General features: G+C 41.8%; 1 pseudogene; it reads left to right on the top strand.

The window, feature by feature from the left end:
* The first annotated feature begins 6,220 nt into the window (after nucleotides 1-6,220).
* LOC141164024 (uncharacterized) lies at nucleotides 6,221-7,735 on the top strand (annotated as a pseudogene).
* Nucleotides 7,736-15,533: the final 7,798 nt, after the last annotated feature.

Here is a 15,533-nt window from a genome sequence, read left to right on the forward strand (position 1 = left end):
TCTGTGCAGGAGTTCACTTCACATCCTTTTGTCTTACAGATGGAGTCGTAACTTGAAGGATAAACTAGTGAAATCTGATTTTGGCTCTACGATACGATACAGACCACATTGAGCACTCCCAGATTGGGTAATTTTCCATGTCTGGGCTGTGCTTGCTGTGGGAACATGATCAAATGGGACACTTTTCATCATTCACATACTGGGAAAAGATACACCCTTAAAGAAAGATATACAGTTAGGTCCATATACATTTTTCTAATTTTGGCTCTAGACATTATCACAATGAATTTTAAACAAAACAATTCAGATGCAGTTGAAGTTCAGACTTTCAGCTTTCTTTTGAGGGCATCCACATTAAAATTGGATGAAGGGTTTAGGAGTTTCTGCTAATTAACATGTGCCACCCTGTTTTTAAAGTGACCAAAAGTAATTGGACAATTGACTCCAAGGCTATTTCATGGACCGGTGTGGGCAATCCCTTCGTTATGTCATTCTCAATTAAGCAGATAAAAGGCCTGGAGTTGATTTGAGGTGTGGTGCATGCATTTGGAAGGTTTTGCTGTGAAGTAAACATGCGGTCAAAGGAGCTCTCCATGCAGGTGAAACAAGTCATCCTTAAGCTGCAAAAACAGAAAAAACCCATCCGAGAAATTGCTACAATATTAGGAGTGGCAAAATCTATAGTTTGGTACATCCTGAGAAAGAAAGAAACACTGGTGAACTCATCAATGCAAAAAGACCTGGGCGCCCACGGAAGACAACAGTGGTGGATGATCGCAGAATCATTTCCATGGTGAAGAGAAACCCCTTCACAACAGCCAACCAAGTGAACAACACTCTCCAGGAGGTAGGCGTATCAATATCCAAATCTACCATAAAGAGAAGATTGCATGAAAGTAAATACAGAGGGTTCACTGCACGGTGCAAGCCACTCATAAGCATCAAGAATAAAAAGGCTAGACTGGACTTTGCTAAAAAACATCTAAAAAAGCCAGCACAGTTCTGGAAGAACATTCTTTGGACAGATGAAACCAAGATCAACCTCTACCAGAATGATGGAAAGAGAAAAGTATGGCAAAGGCGTGGTACAGCTCATGATTCAAAGCATACCACATCATCTATAAAACACGGCGGAGGCAGTGTGATGGCTTGGGCATGCATGGCTGCAAGTGGCACTGGGTCACTAGTGTTTATTGATGATGTGACACAGGACAGAAGCAGCCGAATGACTTCTGATGTATTCAGAGCCATACTGTGTGCTCAGATCCAGCCAAATGCAGCCAAACTGATTGGTCGTTGTTTCATACTACAGATGGACAATGACCCAAAACATAAAGCCAAAGCAACCCAGAAGTTTATTAAAGCAAAGAAGTGGAATATTCTTGAATGGCCAAGTCAGTCACCTGATCTCAACCCAATTGAGCATGCATTTCACTTGTTAAAGACTAAACTTCAGACAGAAAGGCCCACAAACAAACAGCAACTGAAGGCCTGGCAGAGCATCAAAAAGGAGGAAGCACAGCGTCTCGTGATGTCCATGAGTTCAAGACTTCAGGCAGTCATTGCCAATAAAGGGTTTTCAACCAAGTACTAGAAATGAACATTTTCTTTACAATTATTTAATCTGTCCAATTACTTTTGGTCCCTTTAAAAATAGGGTGGCACATGTTAAGGAGCTGAAACTCCTAAACCCTTCATCCAATTTTAATGTGGATACCCTCAAATGAAAGCTGAAAGTCTGAACTTCAACTGCATCTGAATTGTTTTGTTTAAAATTCATTGTGGTAATGTCTAGAACCAAAATTAGAAAAATGTTGTCTCTGTCCAAATATATATGGACCTAACTGTACGTCCTTGTCTAGTTTTGTGGTATATGCTTTATAATGCCCTTTGGCCTATATTACAGAGGGTAGACAATGATGGAAATTAGGGCATGGATAAGCAAACATAAAAGAACTATAAGGATTGGTCTCATCGAATTGCCTGTTCCACATCATTTTATTGAGAGGAGACACTCGGTGAACCAGTTGCGGTTTAGGGTCATTGACAGTGTCCTGATGCAGAGGAGGGGTGGTGATGGACAAAATATCTTGAAAAGAAAGGAGTTGAGATGGATTTTTGAATTGGGAACTCTTCAAACAAGAGGGCTAAACATTGAATACAATCTACAGAATAGTTTACCCTGAAATTCCCCTCTTTAATTATCATATATAAGTATATGTTCTGCAATTTAGTGCTGGGCGGGGTCTTAGCCCAGAATGCATTGACCATGTAACTCCTCCTACCTCCCTGGGTGTCACCTGGGTCGTGGTCATGTGACCGTTGCCTGGGTGACATTGGGGAGCCATCTTAGCACTGTGCCGCTCGTGCATGCATAATGCAATCGGACGTCATGCGGCATGGTCATATGACCGCCCTATGATGACGCAATTGAATGGGCTATTACGAATGGTTGTTGGGCGCGTCAGCACCATGAAAGAGAGAGCCTGAATGGCAACAGGAAATGAGTCTCTATGACAACCCTGATGCTTTACTGGATTATTATTATTATTATTATTATTAATAATAATTATTATTGGATAGGTAGGCAGTATTTACTTCCTGGGATGGGCATTTTGGCATGATTTAGGAGTCCCTGATGATTGGATCCAAGTGAAAAGGATTTGCTTACAATGACCCTGGATGGGTGATACATAACCAGGTGACTGAGAATGCCATTCCTGGATAGGAGGATTGCTATATACTCAATATGCAAAATATGCAAGTAATGATCTTATGCATTTATTTGGAGACCTATCTTGTTATTCTCTATATTATGTCTATATATTTTTATGTCACTGTATAGATATGTGATTTTTGTACTGTAATTTTGTAAATATATGTGAGGGCTTGACCTTTGTGGTGATTGATAGATGATTATGAACCACATTACATAAGGACAGCCCTGTGTTTGTTCACTTATAATTGAAAAAGACCCATATAGGGTTGAACTTTGTTTTGAAATGGTGGAATAATTACTTTTTTTGCAACTGAACACCCTGCATGGAAGCTGTCTTCTCTATTTCATATGCATGTAAACCCCCAAGTGGGTTCCTTAGGGATTATTGACTTGCGTCCTCTACTGTAAGTGCTGTCGACCACAACTCTTTTTTGGAAACTGAATCTCGTTATGGCTTCATGGCTTTTCGCTGCTGAAGGTCTTCATTGTGACAAGTGCAGTGTTCAATTTAAACAATCTTTTTTCTGGAGGCTGCCATTTTGAATTAACCTTTGCTTTTGTAACATGTTCTCATTAACTATGGCATCTTACAGTTTTTAAGTAGAAAACTATAAGTAATAAAATAAAAGTACTATGCATGGTTGTGTCACCTAATAAGCAATGTAACTGTCATGGCAGCTCCCGGAGAGATAAACTAAAGCCCGTTATGACATCATGGCTTTTCACTGCTGAAGGTCTTCATTGTGACACGTGTAGTGTTCCATTTAAACAAGCTTTTTTTCTGGAGGCTGCCATTTTGAATTAACCCTGACCTGGGTAACATGTTTTCACTAACCATGGCATCTTGCAGTCTTTAAGAAGGAAACTATACTTAATAAAACAAAAGTACTGTGAATGGCTGTGTCACTTAATAAGCAATGTAACTTTCATGGCAGCTCCCGGAGAGATAAACTGAAGCCCATTATGACGTCACGGCTTTTCACTGATGAAGGTCTTCAATGTGACAAGTGCAATGTTCCATTTTAACAAGCTTTTATTCAGGAATCTGCCATTTTAAATTAACCCTGGCCTGGATAACATGTTCTCATTTATCATGGCATCTTGAAGACTTTAATAATAATAATCTTTTGATTTATATAGCACCAACATATTCTGCAGCGCTTCACAATTCACAGACATTATCAACAATGTCCCCATTGGGGCTCACAATCTACATTCCTTATCAGTAAGTCTTTGGAGTGTGGGAGGAAACCAGAAAATCAAGGGGAAACCCACTCAAATACAGGAAGAACATACCAGCTCCTTACAGATGTGGTCCTTGCTGTGATTTGAACCCAGGACCCCAGCGCTGCAGTGCTAACCACTGAACCACCATGCTGCCCTTTCATTAGAAAGGAAAGCATATTTAATAAAACAAAAATATTACACATGGCTGTGTCACTTAAAGAGCAATGTAACTTTCATGGCAGCTCCCAGAGAGGTAAACTGAAGGCCATTATGACATCATAGCCTTTCACTGCTGAAGGACTTCATTGTGACACTTCCAGTGTTCCATTTAAACAAGCTTTTTTTCTGGAGGCTGCCATTTTGCATTAACCCTGGCCTGGATAACATGTTCTTATTAACTATGGCATCGTGCAGTGTTTAAGAAAGAAACCATCTAATATATAAAGCTGAATGTGTGTGTGTGTGTGTGTGTGTATGTCCGGGATTGGCATCTGCACTGTCGCAGCTACAGCCACAAAATTTTGCACAGTCACATGTCTGGACCCCAAGAACATCATAGGCTATGTTGTGAGGCGTGTTCCAGTTCACCAAACAATTTTGCCCCTATCTACATAATGGGGAAAAAGTGAAAGGAAAAGTGTTGGAGGCAAATTGACAGCTGCCACATGTGAACAAGGGAGAATTAAAGAATGAGAGCGATGGCGCCAAAGAGTATATACCATACAGTTGCTAAGGTGGGGCCCCGACATGGGATGCTCATACTCACCACACACGGGAATATGAACACACACACAAAATGCGCCACACACTACCACGTGCTTGAACACATACACCAACCTCAGCACACACAAAACTCATCTCACAAAGATTTATCAGGCTGCCAATAGCAACCAATCACAGCTCAGCTTCTATTTTGCTACAGTTAATTAATATGAGCTGTGATTGGTTAATATAGGCAACAAAGGACATTCTCAGTATAACAAAGCTTGTGTAAGGTAATAAGATGTCAGTTAGGGTGTGTTGGTGGAAAGGCTGATGTCAGTCACATTAATCTATGTGAGAGGATATAGAAACTGCCAGTTACAGACTATTTTTACCACAATACTGCCTCATAAGAAAAGTAATTTCATGGCACGAATGTCAGCTGATGCGAAAAGAAAAGCTGCATTACAGGCCAATGAAAAATGTGAAGACCGAGAAACAAGGCTGCTGCTTCCTCAAGAGCCAATGAACTTTCTGAGCAGAGGGAAGCGATGCTTGCAGACAAGATAACAAGAGCTGCTTCCTCAGAGGGCCAACGAACTTTCTGAGGAGAGGGAAGCGAGGCTTGCAGACATGAAAACAAGAGCTGCTTCCTGAAGAGCCAATGAACTTTCAGAGGACAGGGAAGTGAGGCTTGCAGACATGAAAACAAGAGCTGCTTCCTCAAGAGCCAATGAACTTTCTGAGGAGAGGGAAGTGAGGCTTGCAGACATGAAAACAAGAGCTGCTTCCTCAAGAGCCAATGAACTTTCCGAGGAGAGGGAAGCAAGGCTTGCAGACAAGAGAACAAGAACTGCTTCCTCAAGAGCCAATGAACTTTCTGAGGAGAGGGAAGCAAGGCTTGCAGATAAGAGAAGAAGAGCTGCTTCCTCAAGGGCCAATGAGTCATCTCAGCAGAGAGAAGGCAGACTAGCCACTAAGAGAACTGCTATTTCTTCCACCAGGGCACAGGAAATGGTTGGAGATTTGAAGCATGCTGCCTTTTGTTACCAGTCAGACATAAACTATCTGGATAATCCTAAAGTTCAGAAAGGAAAAATGGATGTGGTCTGAATGTACTGCAGTGCCCTGAAATGGAAAGATGAACCGCCAGGTTTATGCTGTGGAAATGGCAAGATAAAGCTTCCACCTCTCCTGTCACCATTAGATCCCCTAAAGTCCCTGATGACAGGTACCAGTACAATATCAGAGCATTTCTTGGACAACATTAGGAAGTACAACTCCTGCTTCCAAATGATATTGTTTGGTGCAACAAAAGAAATGTTTACAACAGGATTTATGCCGACATTTAAAGTTCAAGGACAGGTTTACCACTCAATTGGCTCACTGCTTCCATTACAAGGAGAAGAACCTCAATTTCTTCAACTCTTCTTTATGGGAAATGCAGAAGCAGAGGCTCAGAGGAGATGTTCTTTAATTTCTAACACTTGTCTTGATATTGTCACTATTTTGCAGCAGTTCCTTCACTCCAACAATCTATATGTTCAACTTTTCAAGACTGCACTTGAATGCATGCCAAATGACGATTACAAGGTTGTCATTCGAGCTGACAAAACACCACAAGGTGAACATCAGCGACATTTCAATGCTCCCACATTTGATGAGGTAGCCATCTTGATTGTAGGTAATGATTTTCAAAGCCGTGACATTGTGCTTCAGAAAAGGAACAATAGTTTGCAACAAGTAGCAGAAACTCACAGGTCCTATGATGCTCTGCAATATCCAATCATCTTTTGGCAGGGACAGGATGGCTATCACTTTGGAATACCTCAGGCAAATCCTACAACAGGCAACCCTTCAGGAAAAAAAGTGCCTGCCATGGACTTCTATACATATAGGATCATGGCAAGATTTGCAGAGGAAAATCACATCTTGAAATGCAAACACCTCTTCCACCAATTTATTGTTGACATGTATGCAAAGATTGAGAGTGAATGTCTTTTATATATCCGACTAAATCAAAAGAAGCTCAGGACAGAGGAATATATTCACCATAGAGATGCTGTTGCAAATGATGCTGATCCAAAAGAGTTGGGGAAAATGGTTATTCTTCCATCAACTGTCACTGGAAGCCCACGACACATGCATGAATGCACACAGGATGCAATTACTTATGTGAGAAAGTATGGCCGTCAAGATCTTTTCATCACCTTTACTTGCAATCCTGCCTGGGAGGAAATTGGAGGGCACCTGTTGACAAGCCAAAAAACAGTGAATCGCCATGACCTTATTGCTCGGGTTTTCAAACAGAAGCTTTCAAAAATGACTAATACTAATCTCATCACAAAATCACATATTTATGGTGAGACGTAGTGCTGGATGTATTCAGTTGAATGGCAAAAAAGAGGCCTTCCTCACGCCCACATCTTGATTTGGCTGAAGCAAAAAATACAGCCTACCAAAATTGACAATATCATCAGTGCCGACTTGCCAGACCCTCAGATTGACCCATTGATGTTTGACACCATCACAAAAAACATGATCCATGGTCCATGTGGGAGTCTGAACAAAAATTCTCCCTGTATGATTGATGGCAAGTGTTCAAAGCATTACCCACTATCCCTGGTCCAAGAAACCCAAACAGGACAAGATGGATATCCAGTCTACCGAAGAAGAAAGCCAGGGGATGGTGGTTTCATAGCAAAGCTCAAAATGCATGTTGGATCATCACTCCAAGAGATAGAAATTGACAACAGGTGGGTAGTGCCTTACAACCCTTTGCTCTCAAAAATCTTCCAGGCCCACATAAATGGCTGTTGTCTGATTGCTTGGATAAGAGATTCCATCACTAGAACAAATAAAGAAGGAGAGAGAGGGCAACCCTGCCTGGTTCCATTATTGATATTAAAAGGCACAGATAAAATCCCATTCACCCTGACCCCAGCCGTAGGGAATGTATACAGTGACATGATTGCATCTATGAAAGGAGAGGGGAAGGTGAACCTCCGCAGAACACACGCCATAAAACGCCAACTGATACGATCGAATGCCTTTTCAGCATCCGTGGAGAGTAATATAAGCGTCTGATGGTTGTGCTTGGCATAAGAAATCGCCTGTAAGACTTTAATGGTATTGTCCTTTCCCTCTCTTCCACGAACAAATCCAGCCTGATCAGAGTGAACTAGGTCTGCCACCACTAAGTGTATTCTATTAGCTAAAATTTTTGCCCATAGTTTGAGGTCCACATTCAGCAAGGAAATAGGACGGTAGCTGCTGCATAAGGTGCCGTCTCTTCCCTCCTTAGGGAGCACAGTGATATGTGCCTTTAGAGCCTGTGGTGGGGGTACCGAACCTGAGAGGAAGAGGTTTAAATAATTCAACCAGATGAGGAACGAATACCTCCGCAAACGTCTTGTAATATATGATGGGGAAGCCGTCCGGACCGGGGGTCTTTCCACTAGGAGTAGAGGCAAGTGCTTCCTCAACCTCACGAGAGGAAATTGGGGCAAATAGAACAAAATGACCCGAAGTGGAAATCTCCGGTAGCGCAAAAGTAGAGAGAAAATCATGTATGCGGTGGAGTGCTGAAGGAGGATCGTACATGGAATTATGGGGGTTTAAATTATACAGGGAGTGATAATATGTGCAGAAGGCCTCTGCTATCCCTTCTGACTCTGAAACTACCCCCCACCTCAGATCGAATCTGCCTGATGAAGCATTTGTCTCTCTGTGTCTTTAGCATTCTGGAAGTAAATTTGCTACCTCTGTTACCGTGTACATATATTTTTTGCTTGCAACATGCATACATTTTAGCTGAGCACACATTAAGTACGTCCTTTAGTTTTTATCTCAAATCCCCCAACTCTGTTCGGATGCTATCCGTTTTTTTTTTGTTTATGTAAACGCTCCATAACATTAATTTGATGCAAAAGAGAGAAAATTTCTTTGTCTCTTTTCTTTTTTATGTGGGAACCCAGGGAAATCAGTTCCCCCCTTAAGACAGCTTTATGGGCTTCCCATACCATGGGGATAATTTTCCCATTGACCTTATTCTCCCTAAAGAATGTTTGCATTGAGGAGGCAATCTGGGAAACATCAGCGTTACCTAAGAGTGTTTCATTCAGACGCCAAGAGGGAGGATGTCGCGATAAAGAGTCTATTTTAACCGACAGGAAGATCGGGGCGTGATCTGATAATGTTATGGATCCGATTGAAGTAGAAGTGATCAATTTAATGGCCGAGGATTGAACTAATAAATAATCGATTCTGTGGTACGTGTCATGAGGGGAGGAATAAAACGTATAATCCTTTTCATTGGGATGGGCCAAAATCCAGGGATCTAATAAGTGGATAGTTTGCAATTTATTAATCAATTTTCTCCGGTGTTTATGAGAGATTTTAGACTTCCCTGAGGAAGAGTCAAGGTCCGGTTGTAACATCAAATTAAAGTCTCCCCCCAAAAGTAATAGTCCTTCCATGAACAGTGAGAGCGTGTCCAAAGTATCTGACAACCAGTCCACCTGTCCCTGGTTCAGAGCATAAACGTTTGCAAATGTAATTGGTGTATTAGTCAGAAAAACCTTCACAAAAACTTATCTGCCCTCCAAGTCCGTGATGCTATCTTTTAAGGTGAAAGGAAGTCCCCTCTTTAAGGCTATACTGACCCCCTTAGAAGCCGACCCTGGACAGCTATGGAACCAAATTGGGTATCTAGAGAAGGACATGTTGGGAGATGTACCCCTCTTAAAATGGGTTTCCTGGAAAAAAAGTTACCTGGGAATAAGCTTTATTCAGAAGGGACAAGATCTGGCTACGTTTGGTGGGGCTATTCAGTCCCTTTGTGTTGAGGGACACCACAGTGAGCGAACCTTTCCCAGCGCCACTAGCCATATTCAGATATATCATCGGTGATCTCAACCTGCAAAATAGACCTGTAGTGGGAATGAAACAAATTCAAATCAGAATTATATACATAAACAGAAATAGTCTCATCTTCCGCAAGGGGGGGGTTGTAAGGACCCAATTGTTGAAGATGAGTTCCATAGCAACCAAGTCGTGATCAAATATAAATCAGGTAATATTCTCATATAAAAAGAGAGTGACCTATACACAGTAAGCTATCAGCTATAGACCAGAAAGGATTTATAACAGGCAAGCGCAGCCCTACACCTTTATGGACTACACCAAAAATTGGAGGGGACCAAAGTCCGCAAACTCCCAGGTGTTCTAGGCAAAAATACGAGAGATCCCTACCATTAAATAGTAACCCCTGAGGGGAAAAGGACAGCATGGGCGATCGGTCTCGAAGTCCATTTAAAGAAAGGTGATAGTCATATTCATGTGTGTTGCTGCCTATTCGTTTGCTTTTTGGCCTTAGGTGATGTCGCCTTTTTTTGTTCGACCAGTCGTCGGGCTTATCAAGCCGTGGAATGGGTAAACCGATGTCAAGTGGCAGCCAGGAAGGAATGGGTATGGGATCCATTTGTAAAGGTTCCCAGGCTGCTTCCAGGTCTTCCGGGGTGCGGATGATGATCTGACGATCTTCTTTAGTGATACGCACCCCAAAGGGGAACAGCCACCTGAATCGTAGGCCTTGGCCTAATACTGCATCTGTCAATGGATTGAGGATTTTTCTTTTGACCAATGTAGCTGGGGAGATATCTTGGAAAATTTGAAAGTTGACGTCTCCATACGTCAGGGGTGATTTTTCCCTTGCTCCAGACAAAATGGCCGCCGTGTCGACATAGCTGAGGAGACCACAAATTATATCCCTTGGGCGTTCATTAGGTTTGGGCTTTGGTCTAAGAGCCCTATGAACCCTCTCGATGATAACAGCGTCCGCCCTTTCAGTGCCCAGTATAGCCGTGAATTTTTCTTTGAACACATTTTTAAGGGATTCTGGTGCAAATGACTCGGGGATGCTGCAGAGGCGCACATTTTTTCTCCTGCTCCTGTTCTCCTGGTCCTCTAGCGCCAGAAAAACGGAATTGAGGTGTTGCTGGTGGACAAGGATATGGTCGCCAAGGGTGTTAGAGGCGTCTATTAAGTCCGTCTGTGTGTTCTCAAGTGTTTCAACCCTATGCCCTATATGTCTTACATCGGATCTGAGTTCAGCCAATTCCTTGAGCAAGGGTTGTACAGTAGATTCCAGCAAAGATTTCATATAGGACCTAGAGAGAGGAGCCGAGTCTTCCGAAGTGGACCTGCAGTCCGACTCGCCTGGGCCTTCGTCAGAGAGATCATTAGCCACAGAAGTCTCCTCATTGCGGTCTTTCTGTTTGTCTGATGGTTGAGACATTCCCAATTTTTTTTTTAGGAATTTATCCAAGTCTTCCTTAGATGTGGTAGACAGAGTTGTAGAGGTTTGTCGTTGAAGGCTTTTTGCCCGTATTTTTTGATCTGTGCGAACCATTATAAGGCGGCTGATTACGGGCGGTTATAGACACCACTTGGTTACATAAAAAAAGTCAATATATCAGCATATTTATGCGGCTTTGGGCATAATTATGGAGTTTATAAACCCAACATTGTAGAAATGTAGTAACCCAGTTCTTTCAGCAGGTGGAGCTCACACTTCACAAATTGGTGAGACCCAGCACGCAGTCAGAGAAGATGTGTATAAGAGAATCTGAAATGGAATATGTGCCTGTATATGGTCAAAGCACAATAAGAGGGTCTCAGCTCTTCCCCTCCAGCAGATTGTCACTATCACACAGATGTGCACCTCCAGAAGTGTTATCAGAATTTATATCTTATTGTTGCCACAGACACTGTGGACTGCTTCCCCACCTTGTAGTTAGGGGATAAAGAATAATCAATTCAGTTGTTCCTAGGGTTCAGGTGACTATGAAATGGTGCCAATGTCTTAGCAAGTTCCTATCCAGGCGCTTGGGGGTTAACTGATTCCTCAGCTGAAGGGAGCAGCAACAGGAGCCAAAGCACCAGTATGATGGCGCCTCTCCCGCTCCTTGGGCTTCGTGGGCGGAGCTATACAGGGGAAGATGGCGCCGGATTCCTGCACTCCAGGGAAAGCAGAGACATCCACTACCGGAGCAATGATCAAACACAACCAGCCATGCCAGAGCCCAGGCCACATCCCCCCCCCCCCTTTGGCATTTTTTGAGCTGTGTCAACAAGACCCTTTTGCAAAAACAATTCTCTACTGTGATTTACCAAAGTACTACACTTGGAATGCCTCCAGAAAAACACTGGAACGGAGGAAATGGGGGCTTGATATTGAAGGCTATCCAGGGGTGAAAGCAACTGATACTCTTGGTCGCGTCTACACTGTTCATCCGTTAAATGCAGAGTGCTTCTACCTGCGCATGTTACTTCATGTTGTCAAAGGCCCTACATCATTTTCTGATCTGAAGACTGTCAGAGGCCATGTGTGTGAAACATTCAGGGAAGCTTGCCAAAGAAAAGGACTTTTGGAAAATGATGGACACAGGGACATGACCCTCAGTGAAGCAGCAGCCACACAAACCCCAAAGCGACTAAGACACCTCTTTGCTATTATTCTAACAACCTGTAGCATTTCAAATCCTCTTGAGATTTGGACAAAGTACAAAACTGATCTCAGTGAGGACATCCTCATGCAGATTAGAAGGGAAAATCCTCAGCAACTCATCAACTTCACTGAGGAAATGTTCAATGAAACTTTAATGCTCCTTGAAGATCAGTGCATAGCAATGTCAGGAAAAGCCTTACAGTTGCTTGGTTTGCCTGCTCCAATAAGAAATCATGAAGGCATTGTCTTCCTTGATGCTCCAGGTGGAACAGGAAAGACATTTGTAATCAACTTGCTCCTGGCAAAATTTCGACAACAAAAAAAGATTGCACTTGCAGTGGAATCTTCTGGAATTGCAGCTACGCTTTTAAAAGGTGTCAGGACTGCACATTCGACATTCAAACTACCACTTAACCTGTCTCATAGTGACAGCCCCGTGTGTAATATTGCCAAGGGATCAGGACTGGCCAAATTGCTTAAAAAATGCAGTGCCATCATTTGGGATGAATGCACCATGTCACACAAAAGGGCTCTGGAAGCAGTGGACAGACTGCTGCAAGACCTGCGTAGCAACAAATATATCATGGGAGGAGTAGTTGTTGTTTTGGCAGGTGACTTTCGCCAAACACTACCTGTTACTCCAAGATCAACCTTTGCAGACGAACTGAATGCCTGTCTCAAAGCATCGTACCTTTGGAGAAAAGTAAAGAAAATGTCACTGAACACAAACATGAGGGTCTACATGACAGGCGATGTTTCTGCTGGACTGTTTTTGAGCCAGCTGTTGACTATTGGAGATGGCAAGGAACCACTGGACAGATCACCTTCCCAAGCAACTTTTGTTGCATTGTGACTTCCATTGAGGAGTTGAAAGCAAAGGTTTTTCCAAACATTCAACTCCACTTCAAAAATTCTGGCTGGCTGTGTGAAAGGGCTATTCTAGCTCCCAAAAATGACAGTGTCAACAAGATCAATCTTCAAATTCTAAATCTCCTTCCAGGTGTGTGCACAACCTACAAGTCAGTGGATACAGTAATAGACCCAGCTCAAACATTATTTTATCCAACTGAGTTCCTCAATTCCTTGGAGCTACAAGGACTTCCTCCTCACAACCTCTTTCTAAAACCTGGAGCACCTATTCTGCTATTGAGAAATTTGGATCCACCAAAGCTGTGTAATGGAACAAGACTCTTGATTCATTCCATCTGATTTGCCTTTTGATTTTAAACGCCTCCAGTTTCCTGTTCGACTGCCATTTGCCATGTCCATCAACAAGGCTCAGGGACAGTCCTTGAGAGTAGTTGGAATCGATTTACAATCTCCATGCTTTTCTCATGGTCAACTTTATGTGGCCTGTTCAAGAGTTGGAACAGCCAAAAATCTATTCGTGTTTGCACCTGAAGGAAGAACTAAGAATGTCGTTTATCAAAAGGCTCTCGAATAAGGAGTAGAAGATTACTTCACATTACTTGGCCAATGTAGTTAAATCTGTGTGGAATATCTGTGGTGTTGAAATATATGTTGTGAAATGCTTCTATTAGCTTAGTTTTTGCCTTTTAATAATTACATTTCTATCTATTTGTTTTGCGGTTTTTGTGTGGAGAATATATTTTTGTTAACACATTCTATTTTGCTAACAGCAGTTATTAACCCGGGTGAAGCCGGGTAGTACAGCTAGTACTTAATAAAACAAATGTACTATGCATGGCTGTGTCACCTAATATGCAATGTAACTGTCATGGCAGCTTCCAGAGAGATAATCGGAAGCTCATTATGACATTATGGCTTTCCACTACTGAAGATCTTCATTGTGTCACGTTCAGTGTTCCATTTAAACGAGCTTTTTTATTCTGGAGGCTGCCATTTTGAATGAATCCAGGAACAGCTCTACCCTTGTGATTGTGAGCCCTCGTGGGCAGGGTCCTCTCTCCTCCTGTACCAGTCGCTGACTTGTATTGTTCAAGATTATTGTACTTGTTGTTTGCTATGTATACCCCCTTTTTCACATGTAAAGCGCCATGGAATAAATGATGCCATATTAATAAATAATAATAATAATAATTAAATGAGCATTGCTATGCGAAAAAGTAATTACCCCTTCAATGTGGTTAGGTTTTGAAGGAAATTTGTGATTATTTTTTTAAACAGAATTTGTCAGGAATACTTTTTTTCTTTCTTATTGTGATCAATGAATTGAAAAAAATATGAAAACTCTGATAATTATGTGATCAGTGGCAGTAAAAATAACTATGCAAAAAATTCAAGTTTAAGGGTTCGATTCATTATTTGCTTTACTTTACATCACTTTTCTTTTTTGTCTTGTGGTATTTGTTGACAACTGTGTCAAAGGTTAACGCGATCATTGTGCTCATCTACGAGGTTGTGTGGGGATACATTGCATATAAGAACCTTAGAATTGGCGACTGCGGCCCGGTGGCTGGATGAGAAAATCTTCCAGATAGCAATTCACTTTAGTGAAGATCTCACGGTACCTGGGCTGTGCTTGCGGGAATGAAGAATCCTTGATGGTATAACACTACTGCTTTTATTCAACTAACGCATTTCAGTGCCAGACTGGTGCCTTTTTCAAAGTAAAAAAAGAAATGTCATTTGGTTTGGCCGAAACACGTTGGTGGACTATAAACGTTAATTTTATACCACCTAGGATTTTTCATTCCCGCAAGAAATTTCAAGGTACCATATTATGTTTATCAAAAATGTCACTCCAGCCAGGGGTAAAGTGGTGTAAGTTTTGATGAAGTTGCTGGGCTGGATTTGCTATGCTTTTTTTCCTGCCTCAGCTTTGTCCACTTTAATAAAGATGATGGAAAATGGCCTAAAAGCTACAAAAGTTGCTACATTTTTAACAATATTAAGTTGCGCAAATATCTTATGTTCTAAGGTGTTTTACTCCAGAATTCTGGCAAAAACTCCTTGATGAATTGCACCCCATGTCTCAAAACAAAATTCTAGAATAGATGACTTAGGTTTCGCTTGGGTATTACTTTATCTTTAACATAAAAATCGCTATTACAATCAATAATACAACATCAGAAACTCTTTGTGAATGTTTGTTTTCTGTTTTGTTTTGATTCAAGTTTTGATACGGTCCTGATTACTGAATGCACGTGCAGCCTATAATCTTCTACTTTGTCTCCACAAGAGGGCAGTCTTAACTGCAGAATATTTGTCCAGTAGCAAAGTGAACTGTTTATTTTGGTGTCCATGCAAAATGCATGTCACCAAAACACATGAATAATACCTTTAAGCATTTTTTTTTTACACTTGCTGAATGATAAACTGTGTGAGCAGTAATGTAAGAGTGGGTGTGAATTTCAGGACCTATTAATATTCTGGCGAAGATTGTGAATTTGA

Source organism: Phyllobates terribilis, unplaced genomic scaffold, assembly GCF_046119375.1.
Source record: "Phyllobates terribilis strain yellow unplaced genomic scaffold, ASM4611937v1 Scaffold_10__3_contigs__length_209671492, whole genome shotgun sequence".
NCBI classification, from domain to species: domain Eukaryota; kingdom Metazoa; phylum Chordata; class Amphibia; order Anura; family Dendrobatidae; genus Phyllobates; species Phyllobates terribilis.